This window comes from Ursus maritimus, unplaced genomic scaffold (genome assembly GCF_017311325.1).
Source record: "Ursus maritimus isolate PB19 unplaced genomic scaffold, ASM1731132v1 scaffold_25, whole genome shotgun sequence".
NCBI classification, from domain to species: Eukaryota; Metazoa; Chordata; class Mammalia; order Carnivora; family Ursidae; genus Ursus; species Ursus maritimus.
In genome coordinates, this window is record NW_024425008.1 from 28484942 (window position 1) to 28509216 (window position 24275).

The 24275-nt window shown below is 39.8% G+C and overlaps 1 protein-coding gene across 11 annotated transcripts in view; it reads right to left on the reverse strand.

Moving 5' to 3' along the window:
* Positions 1 to 24275, reverse strand: part of SIPA1L1 (signal induced proliferation associated 1 like 1) — a 371790-nt gene that overhangs the window by 288192 nt on the left and 59323 nt on the right. For all 11 annotated transcript variants that reach the window (XR_005837672.1, XR_005837671.1, XR_005837673.1 and 8 more), the window contains one exon: positions 2073 to 2139. The gene's annotated coding sequence lies outside the window, so the exon portion shown is untranslated. The remainder of the gene's footprint in view (positions 1 to 2072; positions 2140 to 24275) is intronic.

Below are 24275 nucleotides of genomic sequence, written 5' to 3' on the forward strand. Positions count from 1 at the left end.
CTTCCAGCTCTATTACAAAGCTGTAACCATCAAGACAATATGGTACTGGTACAAAAACAGACACACAGATCAATGGAACAGAATAGAGAGCCCAGAAATGGACACTCAACTCTATGGTCAACTAATCTTCAACAAAGCAGGAAAGAATATCCAATGGAAAAAAAGACAGTCTCTTCAACAAATGGTGTTGGAAAACTTGGACAACCACATGCAGAGGAATGAAACTGGACCATTTCCTTATACCACACACAAAAATAAACTCAAAATGGATGAAAGACCTAAATGTGAGACAGGAATCCATCAAAATCCTTGAGGAGAACATAGGCAGCAACCTCTTCAACATTTGCCACACCAGCTTCTTCCTAGAGACATCACCAAAGGCAAGGGAAGCAAGGACAAAAATGAACTATTGGGACTTCATCAAGATAAAAAGCTTTTGCACCACAAAGGAAACAGTCAACAAAACCAAAAGACAACCGAAAGAATGGGAGAAGATATTTGCAAATGACATATCAGATAAAGGGCTAGTATCCAAAATCTATAAAGAACTTATCAAATTCAACACCCAAAGAACAAATAATCCAATCAAGATACGGGCAGAAGACATGAATAGACATTTCTGCAAAGAAGACACCCAAATGGCCAACAGACACATGAAAAAGTGCTCAACATCACTCGGCATCGGGGAAATACAAATCAAAACCATAATGAGATACCACCTCACACCAGTCAGAATGGCTAAAATTAGTAAGTCAGGAAATGATAGATGTTGGCAAGAATGTGGAGAAAGGGGAACCCTCCTACACCATTGGTGGGAGTGCAACCATTCTGGGAAACAGTATGGAAGTTCCTCAAAAAGTTGAAAATAGAGCTACCCTATGACCCAGCAATTGCACCACTGGGTATTTACTCCAAAGATACAAATGTAGTGATCTGAAGGGGCACATGCACCCCAATGTTTATAGCAGCAACGTCCACAATAGCCAAACTATGGAAAGAGCCTAGATGTCCACTGACAGATGAATGGATAAAGAAGATGCAGCCAGCCATCAAAAAAACGAAATTTTGCCATTTGCAATGACATGGATGGAACTAAAGGGTATTATGCTAAGTGAAATAAGTCGATCAGAGAAAGACAATTATCATATGCTCTCACTGATATGTGGAATCTGAGAAACAAGGCAGAGGATCATAGGGGAAGAGAGGGAAAAATGAAAACAAGACGAAACCAGAGAGGGAGACAAACCATAGGAGACTCTTAATCTCAGGAAACAAACTGAGGGTTGCTGGACAGGAGAGGAGTGGGAAAGATGGGGTGGCTGGGTGATGGACACTGGGGAGGGTATGTGCTATCGTGAGCACTATGAATTGTGTTAAGACTGATGAATCACAGACCTGTACCCCTGAAACAAATAATACATTATATGTAAATAAAAAATAAAAAAATAAAAATAAATTTTTTAAATAAAAAATTGAGAAATGAGAAATGTCCACAGAAACATTAGAACAGGCCTAAGGTGGGCCTGGGTTCCTACCTGGGAGTAATAACCACGGGGAACCACTCTGAGACCAGTGGTAACACCCGCATCGGTAAATGTCAGGCAGCACATCATCTAACCATCTCTCCGTTTTTCAGGACAAGCCTGCTATTCCCAATTATACACTGATGCACGACAGTTAACACGAGTTGAGGTATAAACTCCCATCAAATTGTAAGAAACACGTAGACGATTTTTTGAAACGTATTTACTATGGAATGGGAACTTAAGTAGGTCACGAAAGCTTTCTTATTATTAATTTAAGTAGCCAGAAAATACCTGAACTATTTTAACTGTAAAGATAACAATGCTGAATTCAGAAATCAAAGAGTAAAAACCGTAGTTTCCCTTCCTCTCCAATTCCGTTTCTGCCTCTCAGCAGTAAAACAATGAAGGAGGAAAAACCAGTGAGGAAGAAACACAGGGTCCATATGCGATAAATTCAGATTTCCCTACAAGGAGGTCTTCTAAGCACAGGTGTCTGCATGGCGTTCCCTTCCCCCACAGGCCTTTGTGACTAATCCGCCAACTCACCTTCTTCCACTTCAAAGTGAGTAGTGAATCTTGCTTCTGAGTCCAGCTTGAGGTATTCTCTCAAAACCTAGATTAAAATAATTATTGACTTTAGTACAATAAGGTTATCTTTGAATTCTGAAAAACATACAATTGTACCCCACAATATTAAGGGGGGGAAATCACCATTACAAATCAAATCATAACTGCGAAAGGATATGCTCTACCTCTAAAACCCTCTTTCACTGGTCATCTCTTTACGTGTAGTTCAGCACACATTTAAATATAAGCCAACCAACAGCCACCCCAGCTTAAACAAATTCTTAAACCCAGTTATTCAGTCTCTAGGCAGATTGGTGATCTAGGGCCTCAGCCCCCATCGCCTGTTCAGGGAGTCTGAGGAGAAACTCAGGAACCTGACTGTACACAAAGGCCCCCAACAAAGTGATGACGTAGTCAGCCTGTCCCGTGCCTACGGGAACCACTGTTCCGAACCAGTGGTTCTCAACAGGGGGTGACTTTGTACCCCCAGGGGATATCGTGCAATGTCTGGAAATATTTTTGGTTGTCACAACAGGGGGTGGAGGTATGTTACCAGCTTTTCACGGCAGAAGGCGGGGAGGCTGCTAACCCACCCCACACTGCACAGGACAGCCCTCCACTACAAAGAATCATCCACCCCCAAAGGTCAACAGAGGTGAGGTTGAGAAACCCTGTTCCAAAGCAAACAACTCTCTGATCAATTAGAAATTTTACAATTCCCACACTGGTCACTTCAGATAGGCTATAAACTCCCACTACAGATATGAACATTTCCTGTAACTGGTACAGGAATATACATGCATGCCCCATATTAATACTATGCAGTACATGTACTCATTCTAAAAATACTACAATAAATCAGAGTATACATGTCCTTAAGAGCCTCCCGAGAAACTAATGTTTTGATGCTTACTGAGGTGAAACACTTTGTCAAACTGTGTTAACCCCTCAAAACTTTGTTCCCAAACATATAAAATGGAAGCTAAGAAGAGTGAAAGGAAAAGAACCAGAACTTAGTTTCCCTCACAGATACTCCCCATTCCTGGTAAGGACAAGAGGGATGAAGTTCCAGCCTGTCACCCTAGATAGGACTCCCATCATTTATTCAGCCAGGTATACAGACAGGTGCTTCAAAACCCACTTTCACTGTATTCAAAATGAGACTTCCTGAGGGCCCACCGTGTCCCCACACCATGACCTTAGGCAACACAGCAGAACAGAGCTTGGTCAGACCCTGGAGCAGGTCTTTCCTACCCTACTGCAGTCACATGGTATAAACATCAGGAGGAAACTGTGGGGAAAAGAAACCTATAAAGTCAAGTATCCCAGATACTAAAAACCCTGCAGTTTTCACATGATTGGCCTACACAGTGCATCGACAGAATGAGGAAATAAGTACGGAAACCTGTAACACTCAAAACACACGCTTTGTTTTGTCAAGCTTAATTACTGAGCTGTAACTGGCTAATTACATAACGAAGACATACCTGACAGCTGATGTGCACCAGCAATCTAGCTAGGGACGTGTACAAACATGCAATGTTTAAACTCAAAGGAAGGGATGTGCTATATGAACGCACTTAGAAGATTCCACCAGACTTAGTCCATTCTGACTGGACATTTCCTTGATGTGGCATAGGAGTTGATATTCTAATTATAGACTGATTTCTTCCTCCGAATCCCCAGTGTGTAAAGGAACTACCTAAATCGAACTCAAGCACAGTCACCCCAGGCAGTGAGTCCCTGGGTGGGTGGTGGGCGGTGGGCAGACAGGCATTCACATCCGGAAGCGCCTGTGGGGGCGCTGGCAGGGTAGGTTGGATCTGGGTCAGAGGCCGCACTCCCATCTGGAGCCCCCTACCCCTGCTCCGGGAACCTCCGCACCAGCCGAACATTAGAAAGCTTTACTGAGTACTGTGCTTGTCCAAAGGTAGGGCTAACATACATTCTAGATTCAAGATGCCTGTGAAACCAGTGTAGAGCCCATCATTCCCCCACTATAGAAAGAAGACCACTGGGGAAGGCAGCCTCAAACACGAGCCAAAAAACTAATGACCTGGTCAAAGACAGCTGCTGCTTCTTTTTTTTTTTTTTTTTTTTTAAGATTTTATTTATTTATTTGACACAGAGAGAGACAGCCAGCGAGAGAGGGAACACAATCAGGGGGAGTGGGGGAAGAAGCAGGCTCCCAGCAGAGCAGGGAGCCCAATGTGGGGCTCGATCCAAGGACTCTGGGATCACGCCCTGGGCCGAAGGCACACACTTAACAACTGAACCACCCAGGCGCTCCAAAGACAGCGTCTTCATACCCATCAGTGGCTAAGAGAACAGAGAGTACTTTTTGTTTTATGAAGCAAAATAATTTCCAGGCCTTCCTTTCTTTTTACAAGAAAAGAAGAAAGGAGGGAAAGCCTAAAAATTACTAGGGAGGCTCTGAAATATTAACGCACAATATGAAATCTACTTAACCCAACCTCCATTTTTCTAGATTTAAATCCATCTTCAGATACAAATTCATAATTGAATTTCAAAACATAAACACTTGATTTTTTTCCTCTCACCAGTAAAATATATTCTGTTCCAAAAAAGAAAGGTTGCTCAATTTCCTGTCAAAAGCAATCCAGAGAAGGCCACCTACACTGTAAAAGCAGCAAGAAAAAAAAAAATAACAAAATGCTGAAGAAAAGCCTGCATGTGTGGGTGTATACTAAGTGCAATGTAACTACCACTCTGGGTTTTTAAAAGCTTTTTTTTTTTTCCCTTGATCATTCTGAGAAATATGAAAATTAGCGTGGCTGCTAAAGAGAAGTTTGTCCTCCAACCTCCCTAAGGAAAACAAGCCCGATGATGGATTTCAGTTCCACCACAGAGAGAGGTATGGGTAGACATTCAATGCTTTTGACCCATGATTCTTTTGTCTAATAAGAAAGGGCAGATTCTACCAAACAGACTACATGTCATGTTTTCAGAGAGGGAAGGCTGCTCTGACATTTAACTTTCTCCCCCTAGCTACCCTCCCTCCCCCGTGCCCCAGACTTCTGGGGGCTAACCACTCACATAAACTGCCTGGATGAAGATTTAGTATAGCAATGAATTTACCACTCTGTCTATGCAAGTCCCCTTACCCTGTTTATGCTTTCTAAAATTCTAAATTCTATGGTAAAAATCAACCAGCCCAACACTTTTTATTAAAAGCCTATTGAAATATGTTCAATGCTGAGGTAGATAGAGTGTGGTAAAAAAAAAAAAAAGAGAGAGAGAGAGAGAGGGAGAGAAGGAAAGCTTGAATAGCTCACCAGATAAAAGAAGAAAACAAAGTCAAAATTAAATACAGTATTATCACTGAATTCTAACAGTAAAAGGCCCTATTCATATAAATCATACTTTCCATGAGAAGAAGGAGTTGGTCACAAGAAATAATGAGCAGGGGAAAAGAACATCTTCACGAAATAATGGTAAATACTTTTCATTTTTATTTTGTTTTAGTTTATTTTATTTTAGTTGACTCCATGCCCAACGTGGAGCCCAGCGTGGGGCCTGAACTCACAGCCCTGAGATCAAGACTTGAACTAAGACCAAGAGTCAGATGCTTAATGGACTGAGCCACCCCGGTGCCCCATGAAATGTTGGTAAATAAAACCAGCACACCAAAAGACAAATCAAGATGTGGCAGAAAGCCTACTCTATGGGGCAGCTGCAAGACAAGACAGCATGAGAAAACAAACCTCTTAAACCTTACAAATGATTTGTAGGATAAGCTAACAATTAACTACTAAGTCAACTAACAGGAGGGGCTTTTTGTTCTGTTTTGCTTAAAAATCTCAGATCAACCGACCAAAAAAAAGCAAGACTAGTTAGTATAAATAACTTTATTTCTCAGAACCACTTGAGAGTAAGTAGCCAACATGATAGCCTATCACCCCTACGAGTTTAGACAGTAGTTTCTATAAATAAGGGCATTCCACAAAACCGTAATTATGGCCATGAAAATCATCCAAATTACATAGTACCATCATCTAATCCACAGACCAAATCTTACACTCTCCAATTATCCCAGTAATGTCCATATTAGTAAAAGGATCCAATCCATCCAGGATCTCACACTGCACTTCGTTTTCACATCTCATTAGTGTATTTCAACCCAGAACCCCTGACTTCCCTTGACTTTCATGACCTTGACAACCGTGAAGATTCCAGGCCAGTTCTATAGCATGTTCCTCATTTGGGTTTGTCTGATACTTTCTTATGATTAGCCTCCAGTTCTGAATTTTCAGCAGGAATGCCAAAGAAGAGAGTTCCCCTCGCCGTATCCTACCAGGTGGTATACTAATCTTTTTCCCTTGCTGGTAACCTGAATGTGTATCACTTGATATTAGGGGGACTCTGCCAGATTTCCACTACAAAGTTACTTTCTACTTTGTAATTTATAAACACTTTGTAACAGGATATTTTCAGATTATATAAATATCCTACCAACCAACATTTGTGTCCAATGATAATTCTTGGCCAGATTAATTATTTTATGATGGCTGCCAAAAAGCGATTTCTAACCTAATAACTCCTACCATTCTAGAAGGGGGGAAAACGGTATTAGAAACCAAGATCTGGGTGTGCTTATTGCAACTGGGTTATTGCTGCTCCTACCCAGGAGAACAGAAAAACATGCACAGATGCACACACGTCCTTCTTCATTTCTTTCCATATCTATGTATATTGCAGACCAGGAGCTCATACAGATGCCCTGGATTCCGTCCCAACTATAGGGTCTTTCTAGCTCTCCGCTTTCCCTTCCCTACAACAGTAGTAAACGTGGCTCCTATTAACCTCACTTTTCGTTCTTGGACTCAGCCCCCATGTCACCTAATGCTACCCCAACCTCTGATCCAGTATCAGAAAAAGCCCACTCTCTCTAACTAGGGAACCAGTAAGGGAGAAGCCCAGAGAAACAAAAATGTTATTAGAGACTATATAAGATACCATTTTTGCAGAGCCCAAATAGGCAAAGCTAAAAATACACTGTTTACAGAAACACTCATTTTTAAAGGGAAGGGAATGCTGAACAGAAAATTCAGGATAGTAGTCACCTCCAGAGGGAGACAGAAGGACAGAATCATAGGGGAATGCATAACTTCAAAATAGTTCTAGTTCTAGTGAGAACCTACAAGCCCTAAAAACAAGTTCCTTGGCATACACAACTACGCCTCGCCAAACCACCAGGAGGTCATCGGCAGAGTTTCAGTTCTACATTTAAGATCTGAGGCCTAGGAAGGTTAAGTGTGTTGCCTGGGGTCACACAACCAAAAAGCAGGAGCTCAGACACAAACCAGGTCTGACTCGACTCCTCCATCTGCTGTACCCTCAGCTATTCCTCAAACGGAAGAAAAAGGATGGGCAGGAGAGATGGAGCTAAGACTAAGACTCCTCTGTGCCTCTGAACCATTTCCAGAATGGTTTTTAGGGTACAGGCAAGCCTAGGTCCAAAACTGGCAGGTGGAGGGGTAAAAATCTTCCTAAGGGCAGGGAAGGGGGTAGAGGCACAACTCTAGGCCATACAGAGACTGCAAGAACAATATGAACAATCCTTTAGGGAGAGTTTCTAGCACATTTCATAGGCTACAAATTCTGGCTCAAGTAAGTCACTAAATAAAATCTCCTCTCAGAAGGCTCTGGTAAAATCTTATTACTATTGTTTTGTTTTGTTTTGAAATCAGGAAACAAGGAAGAGAAAACCAACAACCCATTCATGAAGTTCCAAACAAAGCCTAAATAGGAGAAATTATACATCACTTAGCACACTGCATGAAACATGAAATTAGCGACAAAATGTTGAGCCCTTTTAAAGAATTTGTATAATGGGATACTGACGTGGAGCAACAGGACATCCTGGGAAGCTTAAATCCCACTCTGCTACCTGGGTGTGGCTTAAAATTGCTAAAACCCAAAAAAGATGTATCTCCATAAGAAGAAAAGAAAAAAAAGCATATTTATCTTCTCAAAAAATCAGGTATAACAGCATTCTAACTGCATTTCTGGTAGAACTATCTCCAGAGTCTATTAGTGATTAATAATAACTCATACAACCTAGAAGAGTCTTATGATCAGCACCAATGATTTTGTGATCTTAGTTCAAGCTTTCTCTCTCCGTCTTTACAATGGAATATGTTTTCCCACTGTTGACTTCCAAGGGGTGGAGTATAAATTGAATCAAAAGTAATTTTCGGCCTAGCCTCCTTCCCAACTCCCCCAAAAATCTGCTAGTAAGTTCTATCTTCCCTTTCCTTTTCTTTCCGAAGAGGAAAAATCTAGACCTAGCCCACAGACTAAAAAAAAATACCACAGAACAAAAGAAAACAAAGGACGTGTTCAAGATGGTGCAAAAATAATTCAAAACTCACGCACACTTCATGCTGGAGTCTAAACCGTCTGCAATACATAAAGGTTAAGAAATGCAAAACGGTCCTGTAAAGACAGTAAGCACAGGAGAAGCACACAAAAGGATAAATCTCATTAGTTAAAAAAGAAGTCATTTAACAGGACTCTGCAGGGGGAAGGTCTCCAACCCCCCACCCCACCCCCCACCCCGACCCCCGCCAGCTTTTTAGTTATTTTCTTTATGAAAAGCAATCAGGTGCTGTTGAAATCAGCATCTGGTACTAGAAAGACAAGAAGTTATCTTGAGGTATTTCTAAATGAAAATGACAAAAAGAATAAATTAATCCACAGACACTCGTTTCTTACATCCTACTGTATTAAGCTTACATGCTCACAAGATGAGCAAATTATCCTTGAGGATTTAGGGACAACAGCCCAGCTTTAAAAGAAATTTAGAATCTAGAGGTGCTGGGTGGCTCAGTTAAGTATCTGACTCTTGATTTCAGGCTCAGGTCATGATCCCAGGGTCCTGAGATGGGAGCCCGATGGCAGGCTCTGTGCTCAGCAGGGGGTCTGCCTCTCTCCCCCTCCCTCTGCCCTTCCACGCACCCCCCCCCCATCCCCGCTCATGCTCTCTCCCTCTCTAAAGTAAATAAATCTTTTCTTAAAAATTTGAACTCTAGGGGCGCCTGGGTGGCACAGCGGTTAAGCGTCTGCCTTCGGCTCAGGGCGTGATCCCGGCGTTGTGGGATCAAGACCCGCGTCAGGCTCCTCCGGTATGAGCCTGCTTCTTCCTCTCCCACTCCCCCTGCTTGTGTTCCCTCTCTCACTGGCTGTCTCTATCTCTGTCGATTAAATAAATAAAATCTTTAAAAAAAAATAAAAATAAATAAAAATAAAAATTTAAGCTCTAAAAAATAAATACGAAAAAAATGTATTATTACTTTAATGTTGGAAAGGGGAAAACCCTGAAACATATTAAAGAGTTTCCTTATAAACTCCCAGATAATGAATTTGGGGCAAAAATCAATATGGCTATTTAATAAATAAATCCTCTCAAGCTAATCTAATTTAGTGATATTGCGACAACTCACTTAACAAGGAACTGCAAAGGGGCGCCTGGGTGGCACAGCTGTTAAGCGTCTGCCTTCGGCTCAGGGCGTGATCCCAGCGTTATGGGATCGAGCCCCGCATCAGGCTCCTCCGCTATGAGCCTGCTTCTTCCTCTCCCACTCCCCCTGCTTGTGTTCCCTCTCTCGCTGGCTGTCTCTATCTCTGTCAAATAAATAAATAAAATCTTAAAAAAAAAAAAAAAAAAAACAAGGAACTGCAAGACTTGAATTTCTAAACATTAATGGATCTGACAACTCAGGAAGACACAAGAAAAATGTTCTTCCCCTGGAAAGTACATACAATGGTCCTTTGATCCCAAGTTGTACGAACTACTACTTATTCTTCCTTTCCCTCAAATTCTAAACACGAAAGTGAGAAATAAGTCCTTTTTCAAGCTAATTATCTTCATCTTGAGGCTTCTCCAACTCAAAGTCACTTCTATCTACCCATTTGCTTTTGCCAAAAACCTAAGATTCACTATCCATTGCTTTCTTCCACAGCCCACATCCATTCTGCCAAGACCTATAAATTCTACCTCCTGAAGAACACCCTGAATCCTTCCCTCCTCTCCATACCCACTGGCAACACACTGGTCCAAGCCACTATTATCTCTAAACCAGACAACTCCCCCAGAGTCCTCATTAATTTCTACCCATGATCATTTTCCACAGAGTAGTCAGAAATGACTTTTTAAAAGGTTAAACTACATATTATTATTCCCCTGCTGAAAACCTACCAGTGGCTTTCCATAGCCTGAGATGTCAAGAAGTGTGAAAGATATAAGATTTTACTCTAATTTCCAAGCTAATAAGTTAGACTGTCACAAGTGTATGGAGACCACTGAGGACATGAGACACGCGGGTCAGAGACAAAGGACTTCATTACTCACAGCAATAACAGTAGCCAGAGTACCAGCTTTTTTGGTGCCAGTCCCTTACGTCCCAATTCCCACCAGTAACAGCTGCACAGTAGTGGGATGTGTTACGGGAGAGTAACCCTGAGCTTAATGAACCCAAATCTTTTATAATGGGCAGTATGCCTGCCTGAACTTTACCCCAGAAGGAGACATTAGACAGTAAGTGTGATTGATCTTTGCTCTGGAGGGTATCTTCCAAGGCTGCTGACTATACAAATCATCCTTAAAAAGACAGTCTAGAACAAAAGTGGTTAGTGTGGAAACACAAGACACATGGAAAATTGTCTCCCAACATTAGACTAAAAGCCAAATTTCTTACCATGGTCTACAAGGCCCTACATAATTGGTCTCTTTCTCTTCAATTTCATGTTGAACTCCTATCTCTTCAGCTTACTATGCTCTAGCTCCACCGCCATCTTTGGTGTCCTCAAATAGGTCAAGTTCTTTCCTGACTCAGGACCTTTGCATATGCTGTCCTTTTGTCTGAAATGCTATTTCTCAGGCTTAGATGTCACTTCCTCAGAAAAACCTTCTCTACTCAATCTATCTATATGAGGCCCTACACATATTGTTTATTCCCTTTTTATCACATTGCTCACTTACTCATTCAGTTAGTAAACATTTATTGGGCAACCACTATGCACCAATTATTATTATAGGCACAATAATTACCTTATCTACTGATTTATTTACTAACAGTCTTCCTTGGAGGTAGAAATCTTATCTTTACATTCATCCACAAAGACCTAGAACTTAAAACTGTGCCCTTAACAAAACTCTGTTCAATACGAAGTACCGAAATGTTTCCACATCACCATGGGGAAACAGCATAGCACTGAGCAAAAAGCTTAAAATTAGAATCTAGAAGTCCTAACCCGGAGTCATCATTTAGTGGCACCTGACTAAGTTCCCTGCAAAATGGAGAAAATCATTCTCCTGCCTAACTCACAAGATTATTACAAGGATCAAATGACAGAATCTATTAGGAAGCCCTTGCAAATACTAAACATAATTTAAAACTAGTAACAAATCAACAGTTAATAGTCATGAGGTAGTCATTCATTCAGTAAGAATATACTAAGTCCCTACTATGAGGGTAACTATTAATGAAAATCAAAAGGTATATCAAAATGTAAATTAAAAATATATAACTTAAAATGAGATTAGAATATGGTTAGTTCTTCAATAAACTTGAAGGGGAATCGTTTTTCCCCTTTAAGTACCCTTTGAACATGGTTTAAAAACTTTTAGACAAAAGTTGAGTCACCTTTACCAGCTCCTAATCCCAGAATATTAAAAGAATGTCTTCTGGTTACTTATTTTTAAGCAAGCCTTTCAAATGCCAATTTAGAAAATTTTTAAACTATATTTACACCCCTGAATGCCAATCTCCAAAACAGAAATTTGTAGCTTTCTGGCAAAATTTATGAATTTATTAATTTTCTCTCCTTTTACTGACTTCATCTAAAACCGAATGCAGTCTCTTTACTTCAAGGCGGGGTGTGTGTGTGTGTGTGTGTGTGTGTGCTTGCGTGCACCATGTGTGGTAAAGAAAAAGTAAGCTCCATCTTACATGTATATAAAAGAGCAGCTTCCAAGTCAGTGCACAGGGCTGCCAACAGGAGGAAACAGAATGATCACAGTGAGGTAGAAGCACAGGGCTGGCAACCTGAGCACAAACTGGGACCATCAGCTCAGACAAGACACACACCTGGCGGGAGTTCACCAACCAACCCATCATCTCCCATAAGCCTACCATGCAATTACACAGAAATTCATTAAAAGGGGTACTGCCTCTATGATGTAAAATGGTGACATATAAACTGACGAAAAGGAGGGTCTAGGTGACATCCATTATAAAGGAAACAGAGTGGAATGTGAGAACAGCAGGATCAAGAGTCCTTTCGTAGGACCTTCCTCAAATTCGATGCACACATATATAGATAACTAACAGCGGCACATCATGGTCATAAAAAGAAGGAATGATAACATGAACTGGTGCTTCTAAATAGTAAAGTCAAGAAGGAAATATGAAAATGAGGGCGAGTACACGGGAAGGCTCTTGGGAGCGAAGAATGATATGCAGGTTGAGAGGGACGGAGGCAGACGATCTACAACCTACCCGTGAGGAATACTCAGAGAGGTACATGTTTCAGCCTATTTATACACAATTATATTTGGTAGTTTTTCATTACACATTGATGGTCTCTCAGAACTGCTTCCTTACAAGTTATTTTAATGATGGCTACCTACCCCAAATTTGGGGACAGGGAGCAGCAGCAGTCATGTTCATACTATTCACAAAGTCCTTGATAACCACAAGTCCTTGGAGGATAATAAGTACAAATAAAATATAGGACATCTAGAAGCTTCTACCTTGATTTAAACAGACAATGTCTAAACCTATCTTTCAATTAAGTAATTCCCCTTATTAATAACAACAACAAGGGTGCCTGAGTGGCTCAGTCAGTTAAGCGTCTGCCTTCAGCTTGGGTTGTGATCCCAGGGTCCTGGGATCGAGCCCCATGTTGGGCTCTCTGCTCCACTGGGACTCTGCTTCTCCCTCTGCCTGTTGCTCCCCCTGCTTGTGCTCTCTCTCTCTGTCAAATATATATATCTATGATAGTTACTATCTGAGTGCCCATAATATGCCAGGCACATAATAGTCTCTATCTCAGATAATCGATACAACAGTCCTAGCAGATGGATATTACTATCCCCCTTTCTTTTATTATCCCCTTTTTATAAGGAGTACAAGTAGAAATCAGTGAAGTTCTAAATCTTGCCCAAAGCAAATTAAGAGGTGAGAGCATTAGAATCCAAACCCAAGATGATTGATCCTTTTCCAATATTCTTGCTCTTTGTATTCAATGTCACGTAACCTCAAATAGTAACAGTTTAATATGTACTGTGTTCCTCATTTCCGAAGGCAAGAGAAACAAAAGATAAAATGAACTTGTGGGCTTCATCAAGATAAAAAGCTTCTGTACAGCCAAGGAAACAGTCAAAAAAACTAAGAGGCAGCCCACGGAATGGGAGAATATATTTGCAAATGACACTACAGATAAAAGACTGGTATCCAAGATCTACAAAGAACTTCTCAAACTCAATACACAAGAAACAAATAAATCATAAAATGGGCAGAAGATATGAACAGACACTTTTCCAATGAGGACATACAAATGGCTAACAGACACATGAAAAAATGTTCAAAATCATTAGCCATCAGGGAAACTCAAATCAAAACTACACTGAGATACCACCTTACACCAGTTAGAATGGCAAAAACTGACAAAACAAGAAGCAACAATTGTTGGAGAGGATGTGGAGAAAGGGGATCCCTCCTACATTGTTGGTAGGAATGCAAGTTGGTACAGCCACTCTGGAAAACAGTGTGGAGGTCCCTTAAAAAGTTAAAAACTGAGCTACCCTATGATCCAGCCATTGCACTAACGGGTATTTACCCCAAAGATACAGACGTAGTGAAGAGAAGGGCAATATGCACCCCAATGTTCATAGCAGCAATGTCCACAATAGCTAAATCGTGGAAGGAGCCGAGATGCCCTTCAACAGATGACTGGATTAAGAAGATGTGGTCCATATATACAATGGAATATTACTCAGCTATTAAAAGAACAATTCCTCAACATTTGCTGCAACATGGACGGCACTGGAGGAGATAATGCTAAGTGAAATAAGTCAAGCAGAGAAAGACAATTATCATATGGTTTCTCTCATCTATGGAACATAAGAACTAGGAAGATCGGTAGGAGAAGAAAGGGATAAAGAAAGGGGGGGTAATCAGAAGGGGGAATGAAGCATGAGAGGCTATGGACTCTGAGAAACAAACTGAGGGCTTCAGAGTAGAGGCGGGTGGGGGAATGGGATAGGCTGGTGATGGGTAGTAAGGAGGGCACGTATTGCACGGCGCACTGGGTGTTATACGCAACTAATGAATCATCGAACTTTACATCAAAAACCAGGGATGTACTGTATGGTGAATAACATAATATAATAAAAAATATTATTATAAAAAAATAAAAATAAAAAAAATATGTACTGTGTTCCTGGCACAATCTGGATGAACGAGCTGTTCATTATCTCATTTAATCTCTAAAATACCCATGCAAGATGGTTTTTATGAGCCATATTTTTTTTCATTTGAGGAAACAGAGTAGTTAAGTGACTGCCGAGGTAACACAGCTAACTTAACAGGAGGAACAAGCAGGAACCCAAACCTAAATCCATCTGAAACAAGGCCTGTGTTTCTACTACTGTCTTACATAGCCTCCACCTTATTGTATTTAGAATAATTATAATTTAGGAATTACTTATCAATTACTAATTTACTATTTATAATATTACATGAAAATACACATGATAAACTGTAAACTATGTTAAAATGTTATATTTTTCAGAAAAAATGGAAAGAGATTGCAAAAAAATTATGACATGAGTGACAGGATCACTGGCAAATCTCTTTCAATTTGTTTTCCTAGTTTTTCCTTAATTATGATATATAGCTTACATAAAGGTAAAACACACATATACACACAACAACCTACGTTTTAGATTTTTTCCCTCTGTTCTCTGGAACTTATCAAAACTAAATTTCGACAAGAAAACGTGATACAAGTTTAACATACCTCCAGAAATGAGCAAATGGTGAACAACAATGAAACTATGCCACAGAATTAAATCACACAGACCTTGGTAGCATTAAGGAGAAATAAACAGCTTTTCGATTTTTGTATCATACTTACCCAAAAAAAGAAAGTAAGAAAAAGAGGCAGGTATTCAGAATTCCGTAAGCTGGATGAAATGCTTGGAGGAAAATTCCCAAAACCAAACAAGTTCATGAAACTCAAGAAAAAAACGCTTGAAAACTACAGTACAAAATCTTCATAGACAAAAGTCCATTTTAGTGACCACCCAGGCATTTGAGCTTAACAATTAATCTGAAGAAACAACTTAGTGACTCTGAAATGTCACTTAAACTAAACCAGAATGTGAATGCCCACATTTAACCAAATTCACTTTTCAAAATATATACGCTTCTCATCTTGTTCATTGACCCCAAATCACCTCCGTAAAACCTCTTCAGAAGCAGTTTAACCATAACCTGCAAGTGAGAGGAGCATAAATTTTGTTTCCCTAATGGAAACTACCACTCAACTACTCACTGGGTAAACTGATAGAAATATACGATTCATTTTCAAAGCCATCAAATACTGTGCATTCCGAAAGAAGAAAACAGTGCAGGATTAGGAGGGAGAAAAGGAGAGCTTCAACTTTTTCCAAAATGTTTTATGATCTTAAACAAATATGGCAGAAGGTTAAGAGTTGATGAAGCTAGAAGGTATTACATAATTCTCTACCCTTTCTAGTCTACCTAAAATATTTTTAAATTAAACAGAGTAATAAGGTTTAATATCTGTAAGTCAATACAACACTCTTCCTCTTAGTATAATTGTATTGATTAAAACACACACACAGCATCTCGACATCCCTCCAGCCCAGCCTGTGACGTTTTACCACCCAAGGAAGCCACTGTTGACATGAATACCTAATTCCTAATACTTAACCTACGATTCCTAATATTTAGTTTGTTCCTTTGCAAAGCATGAATTCAGAAAAATTACCGTATGATGGAACAAAAAAAATTCCAAAATTATTTATGCAATGATGCCGAACGAGTCACAAATCCTGAGATGTTTTGTATGTACGCCTTGAATCCATTTCGAAAATGAAAATAATAGGTTTATCTCTCAAAATAGCAAACTTCCAGAACAGACAGTCCTAATCTCCCACAGGAAAGCAGAGGCTCAAGACACCTTACAAAGTGTGCCACCCACTCTTCACACTAGAAAAGTCATTCTTGGTATTAAAGTGACAAGAGAATATATTAATGACAAGCTTGAGGCCTGAAAAAAGCAAACAGATCTTAAGAAAGTTGAGTAGTTAACTTTCTTCTCACTGCAAGAACCAGAATCACATTTGTATGTGCTTTTGACCCCATGGGCAAAGGCACGAAGTGGAAATTGCTGTCATATACAGGAAACAGATGGGGCGGATAATGCAACTAGATAATCAACTGCCCCCTCCTCCCTTCACTAGAATGTAAGAAACATTCAGTTATTAACGAAACAACCTCAAAAAGCGGAAGTTCATAGCTGACGTGGGACTTGAACGCGTGAAGGAACATGTTACGAGCACCACACACTGGTTAGAGCTAAATGACAGAGAGTTTCAGCTACGTGTTTCCTCACTCTCAAAAATGACTGTTACACTTGCCACAGCCTCAGTGAAAGCCAAGACCCAGCTGCACCTTCACCAACCAAGTCCCCTTAACTGAGGTGCAATTATTTGCTGTATTTAAGAATAAGTATTTACTTTAAGTAATAAGCTTCTTTTAAAATTTTAATTCCAGTATAGGTAACATAGTGTTATATTAGTTTCAGGTGTACAATATAGTGATTCACCAGCTCCACATATTATTCAGTACTCATCAAGATAAGTGCAGTTTTAATCCCCATCACCTATTTCACCCATCCCCCACCGACCTCCCCTCTGGTGACCATCGGTTTGTTCTCTACAGTTAAGAGTATGTTTCTTGGTTTGCCTCTCTCTCTCTCTCTCTCTCTTTTTCCTTTGCTTATTTTGTTTATTAAATTCCACATATGAATGAGATCATACAGTATTTTGACTTCTTTTACATAGCTCTATACTCTCTAAATCCATCCATGTCGTGGCAAATGGCAAGATTTCATTCTTTGCTATGACTGAGTAACATTCCATTGCATATATATATACTTCTTTATCCATTCATCAGTCGATGGACATTTGGGCTGCTTCATATCTGGGCTATTGTAAATAACGCTGCAATAAACATAGGTGCATGTATCCTTTCAAATTTGTGTTTTCATCTTCTTTAGGTAAATACCCAGCAGTGGAATTACTGGATCACAGGGTAATTCTATTTTTAATTTATGAGGAAGTTCCATACTGTTTTCCAGAGTGGCTGTATCAGTTTGCATTCCCACCAACAGTGCCCAAGGATACCTTTTTCTCCACATCCTCGCCAACACTTGTTTGTGGTTTTGATTTTAGTCACTCTGACAAGTGTGAAGTGAGATATCACTGTGGTTTTGATTTGCATTTCCCTGATGATGAGTGATGTTGAGCATCTTTTCATGTGTCTGTTGGCCATGTGTAGCTCTTCTTTGGAGAAATGTCTGTCTATGTCTTCTGCCCATTTTTTAATTGGATTATTTAGTTTTTTTGGTGTTGAGTTGTACAAGTTCTTTATATATTTTGGATACTAACTTTTTATCAGGTATGTCATTTACAAATATCTTCTCCCATCAGTAGGTGTCTTTTAGTTTTATTGACTGTTTCCTCTGCTTTATAATTCAAACACTTCTTAAACATCAACTGGGTATAAGGCTCAGAGTTTCAAAAAGCTGCAGAGCTCCAAAGATGCCAATGGCAGACTTTCCTCTCAAAAAGTTTACAACCCAGTTCATGGTGAAGGACATGTAAAAATAACAATAATAAAAGCCAAAGTGTTGGCCAGTACAACCTCAAGAAATGGCAGAAGAACATAAGGCTTCTAAGATCAACTCTACAGGATCAAGGAAGAATAACAAATAAGTTTCCAATGGGCAAAAAAGAGACAGAGGAAAAGCAAATGGGGGGGAGGAAACAGAGAATAAAGACAGAAAAGGCTGCAATGCACACGGTATGTGAGTAAACAAAGAGTATAAACCATGGAGACACATTTTAATTAAACACACGAAGAAACGCTTAAACTCTAAAGACTGTGTGGAAATTTTCCCTGAGAGTCACAGGAGATAGACTGGCTTTCCTATCGATTCAGCGTCTCATCTAGCTTCAGCCTCAGAGCCAGGGAACCGGAGGCCTCCCTCAACACCATTTCTGGCATCCATGAACTTGTGGGGGATCGATCACCTCGCGATTACGAAGATGACTAGCAAATCTCATCATCCTAACAGTGTCAGTTGTGGGCACAGGGCATGTCATTCAGAGTTGTTATAGTGAGAATGCTCACTTTCAAGTACAGAGAAGCATTCAGATGAACTTGGAATGACTTGCAATCCTATCAGGCTGCTGATATAGGAGTATTTTTTTTTTAATCTATGTTGCTGCAAATGCCTTATGAAGTTTTTATGTTCATTGTACAAGGAGAGGTAAGTGAGCAGAGTGTGTTTGGTTTTCCCTCCCAGTTTTACTGAAATCTAATTGACATATAAGATTATATTAGCTTAAGGTATACAATGTAACGATTTGGTATGTGTATATGTTACAAAATGATCACAATAATTTTAGTTAACACCCATCACCTTATGCAGCTACAAATAAATATTTATTATTGCAAAAGAAAATGCTAAAAGTCTAATGATGAATCTGAAAACATAGTACAAAAAGAGATCAGAACTTTCAAATAGTGCCTACATTCGAAAATAATAATCTTCAACAAATTAGTCTAAGGAAAGAAAATTAAATTCCAGTTCCTTAATTCCATTTAAGCCATAAGCCTTTCAAGAAAAAAAAGTTAATCTATGTGGGAAATTTTCACATCTTCTAAAGCACAGGAAGCAAACTCTGCTAGCTTAGATGGTAGAACTGCCTCATGGTGCCCCTAGGGGAGGTATTCAAACAAGATGAAATAGTGGCTTTTACATTTAAAAGGCTACCTGGACAAAAGAAAGGCTGAATACCATACATAGCAAATAATGTCAACCAAGCACCACTACCAACCAAACTGCAAAGAAAGTAAAACATTGGCTGGAACCAACAGGAAGGGCAAGGAGGAGGACTGGGGGGTTGGTGGTAGAAAGCTGGAACCATTCCACAAAGTTTCCAAACCACCTGCTAATAAGGAGCTTTGACTGCCCTGTAGGCAATGAGGAACTAGGGAAGGTTCATGAGCGATCGTCACAATCAGAAACAAACATCCCTTTACGTACGTGTGCCCACACACGTGCATATACGTATTTTTTTCTTTTCCCCCCAAATCTTCAACAGTAATGTGGAAGAGAGTCCGAAAGAGGAAGGGCACTGAATAAGGAAATACTAGTAACAAGGCTGTTGCAACTCCCTAGGGGAGAGCTGACTGGGGCCTGGACCAGGGCAGTGGGAACAGAGAAATAAAGGAACCTGAGAGAGCCCTGGACATGAACTGACAACGCCCAGAAAACAATCAGCTGTGACTACTGCAAAAGATGCAACCAAAGTCAAAATAAGAAACTGCACCACCATAAAATGAACGACTACGCTATTCTCAAAAATAATATTTTTATCAAAGTTACATTAACATCTTCGAAGTTAATAATACTTATCTTCAACACAGTCTGAAACCCTCCACTAGCCACACAGAGACCAGGTCAGGAAACACTCAGCTCTACGTGGGCACTTTGAAATGTGTCAGTCTAGTTTCACTCGAAAATCTGTCAGTAAGTAGCTTAAATTTATCAAAAGATTTAAGATAATCCACAAAAGAAACACCCCCAAAATACAACTAACTCAAGATTCTCCACAATGAATAACATTTGCTCAATGAATTTCATCAGAGGATCTAAGTTTCATGCTCCAGTTAATGAGTTTCAGCATTAACTCATTACCTCCCATTGTAAAATATAATAAACCTTTTTAAATGACATGCAATATAATATATGGTAAATTATTAACAACCACACTGGAAACAATATAAAAGTATAAATATACAGGGGCACCTGGCTGGCTCAGTTGGTTAAGCTTCTGCCTTTAGCTCAGGTCATGATCCCAGGGTCCTGGGATGGAGTCCAGCCTTGGGCTCCCTGCTCAGCGGAGTCTGCTTCTCCCTCTCCCTCTGCCCCTCCCACCTACTTGTGCACCTGCCTATGCTCTCTCTCTCCCTCTCTCTCAAACAAATAAATAAATAAAACCTTTAAAATAAAATGCATATACTATGTAGTTAGGATTAATGCCTATACAAGACCTAAAAAGATAACATTTCAGAAAAAAATTATGCCATTTTTATCATAGCGCCTTCTTTTTCCAGCTTTTTCCAGGTATAATCAAAACTGGGGGGCCTGGGGGGCTCAGTTGGTTAAGCACCTGACCTTGGTTTTGGCTCAGGTCAAGATCTCATGGGTCACGGGATCAGACTCCATGCTTGGCAGGGAGTTTGCTCAAGATTCCCTCTCTCCCTCTCCTTCTGCCCTTTCCCCCACTCACACTCGCGTGCACGCTCTCTCTCTCTCAAATAAATAAATAAATCTTAAAAAATTGTAGTAAGATATTTACAGTGCACAACAGATGATTTGATATACGTCTACACTGTGAAATGATTCCTTCCATCGAATTAGCACATCACTTTACATATTTACCTCTTTTTTTAAAAAAACTTTTCAATTTAACAACACAGTGTTAATCAACTACAGTCACCCTGTTATACATTAGACCCTCAGAACTTATTCATCTCAAAATGAAAGTTTGTATCCCATACCACCTTCTTAATATTCAAAATCAGAGTATTTGGCCACTAGGATGAAATTTCTTTATGGAACATATTGGTTTCTAAAGATTAACAGGCTGATCTTGAACTGAGAAAAACACACAAACCCAAATCAACAATTCAAAGTACAACCATAAATGAACAAACAAGAGACACTATTTGACCAGGCTCATAAAAATTAGGTAAAAAGAAGTGGGGCAAAAGAAACACACTTGTTGAGGGCCTCCTAGAAGTCTGACATTGGGCTAACCAGACACTCTCTCCCACCCCATAGTCATTTTATAATGAGTCTTTGCATAATAGGTTATAAGCTTCATGAAGGCAGAGGGCCTGGTGGCCAGCATATCTGCAGGTTCTCAAACAACACCTGGCACACAATAAATTCTCAATAAATATCTGTTAGATGCACGGATGAATGGATGAATGGCTAGATGGCTGGTGGATGAACGACTAGCTATCTTTAGTAACAATGGTGGTCTAGCTCATGTATACCAAAAGATCCTGGCAGCTTAGGAGAAAGGGAGCAAGAAATGTGCTCCAAGCCACTGTGTTCCCTTGCCCACATACAGGTTATCACAGTAGAGTGGAAAAAGCATGGGCTCCACCATCAGACCTGGATGGGAAGCCAAGTTCCAGACTTACCTTTAGTGGGTCCCTGGACTACTTTATGACTAAAATGCAGAGACTAATTCTTTAATCTTGAAGTTGTAAAAAGGCTTCACTGAAATAACATACATAGAGTACATAGCAAATATCAAGCACATAATTAGTACTTAATAAATATAAATCTCTCCACACATTGGGCCCAGGGAAATGACTCTGGTGCTCAGTCTGGGTCTTAGGGATAAAGTCCAAGGGAGGGGTCTCAGTGAAAGGAATCCTAGTGCAGTCCACAGCAGGACAGCTCTTGAGTCATTTTAAAATTCAATCCAAAGGCCTGGCTCATTATATCGTGTTGGAGGGAATTAACAATCATAGCATGGGCCTGCGTAAAATTCAAAGAGGGTACTGGCCTCTGCCAGTGCCTGACAATTTCACAGTTGCCAGAATTAGTATACTTTACCATTAGGTCAAATCTACTTTTTTGACAGTATCTGAAGTATACAGTTGATCCTTGAACAACATGGGTTTGAACTGAGTGGGTCCACTCATACACAGATTTTGCTCAATAAATACAAAACAGTACTGTAAATATATTTTCCTTATGATTTTCTTATCAATATTCTCTTTTCTCTAGCTTACTTTATTGTTAAGAATACAGTATGGAATACACAGAACACACAACATGTGTTAACTATTTATGTTAACAGCAAGGCTTCCGGTCAAGAGTAGGCTGTTAGTAGTTAAGTTTTTGAGAAGTCAAAACTCAGACTGAGATTTTCAACTGTGCAGGCAATCTGCAACCCTAGCCCCGACGTTGTTCAGGAGTCAACTGCATTTTTTTGACTTGATGAAATTATGGATCATCAAGGATTCTTTTCAGGAAAAATTTCCCGAGGGCCCTATCCCGCTCCATCTCTAAGAGACCAACATAAGTGCGCATTTGGCTGTAATTATGCCCTTGTGTATTCTCTTTTTCATTCTTCCATAGCATTGTATCATACAGTGCAGCCCAATTATAAAAACATGAATAACCCCAAACTTTGTATCCATAACTGAAAACGTACAAAGAATTTTTTAAAGTTCTAATAGCTTCCTCTTGAGTTAGTAGCAAAATAAATTACAAAATTTGTATACTATCTTTCTAATTATTGCTAATCCATCAGGTGAAGTCCTCTTAATGAGTCAATGAGAAAATTATCTTAACTTCAGAATGTGCTTTGAGTATATTATTCAGCTACAGCGTCAGGAATACCTAAAATGTCTGGGTTTTTTGCAACATGAATCCACATCATTTAAATCAAACCTGAATCCAAAATCATTAAATTCAAATATGCAATTGAATAGTTTGCTTTTGGACAAAGGTCATCTTAATCACTGCTGATTTTAAATGAACATTTTACAAAGGACATATATAGCTGGGGACGTGGAGAATAAGAGAACAAATTAGGATAGAGGGAGACAGTCACGCCAGGGAAAGTCTCTCAAGTAAGAAAGTTCTTTCTTATAAACAAAAATCTAGGTATCAGTCATCAAGTCCAGAGAGTATAGCAACAGAACAAGAGATTGACAGCACAATATTCTAAGAACTTAAACCAATTTACAAAATCTCTATCTACAAAGTAATAGTCCCTTTCAGAGGGTTCCAGTTAATGAATCAACATTTGGAAAGGAATAGGATATAATTTTGTGAACAGAGGAACTGAAGCTATTTAAAATAGCAGGGGAAGGCACACCCTGTTTTGATTGGAATCAGCCAGAAGCTATGAGAAAAAGGATTTGTGCCCAGTAGAACAACTCCCTGAAGAAATCTAGGACGGTATGTTGGCAGGAACAAAGAAAAAACTTGGGCAGCAAGTCCTACGCTTCACCCATAGGAGTATCGGCAACTCTAGCCACCCTTGCCAGCCTGGATGCCACATACGTACCAGGAAGCTTTCTGAAGATTATAATACAGGCCTGCCTTGCTACTCAAAAGAAGAGTATTCCTACGAAACCTTTCGTAAGCCAAAACAGCGTAAAGCAAAAAAGCAGTTACCATTTCATAAAAGCCAAAATCCTTTTTGGACTTCTTTCAGTTAGCGAAACAGGTACTAGCACAGGTCTTTTGTAAAAGTGAAGTGGCATAAAGCAAACTTCGCCATAGTGGAAGAAACCGAGCCAGCCCTAGTAATCGATCACCTGGGAACAGGATTCTCTTATCACAGTATAAAATACTTGTCTCCTTGGAAATACAGTTCTCAGTGTTAACAACTGATTTTCCAGGAGACATCAATGTTCAGAAATTTCTGTTTAAGCGTATCAGATTTCCCAGGGTCTGATCGGCCCTGCATAACCAGACTACTGGTGCTGATGAGCGACCAAGCTCCTTTTAAAGCCACTCCTGCACACACCAGCACGGTCGGTTGCAAGTCAGCTTTCGTAAACTAGGTGCTCCACATCAGATTAGAGTTCAATAAGTTCCTGAGTTGCCCACAGCGGACAATTTTATTTGGAACATAGTACAGATTTCCTTCACTCCCAAATGGTAATGTCACCTTTCTCTAAATGACTATCACTCACTTCTTCACCGCAATTACCAAAAAAATGATAATTTTCAATTTTCTCTTAGCCTCATTTTTTAGTCCTAATGAGGCATGTCCAGTATGTTCACCACAGGTGT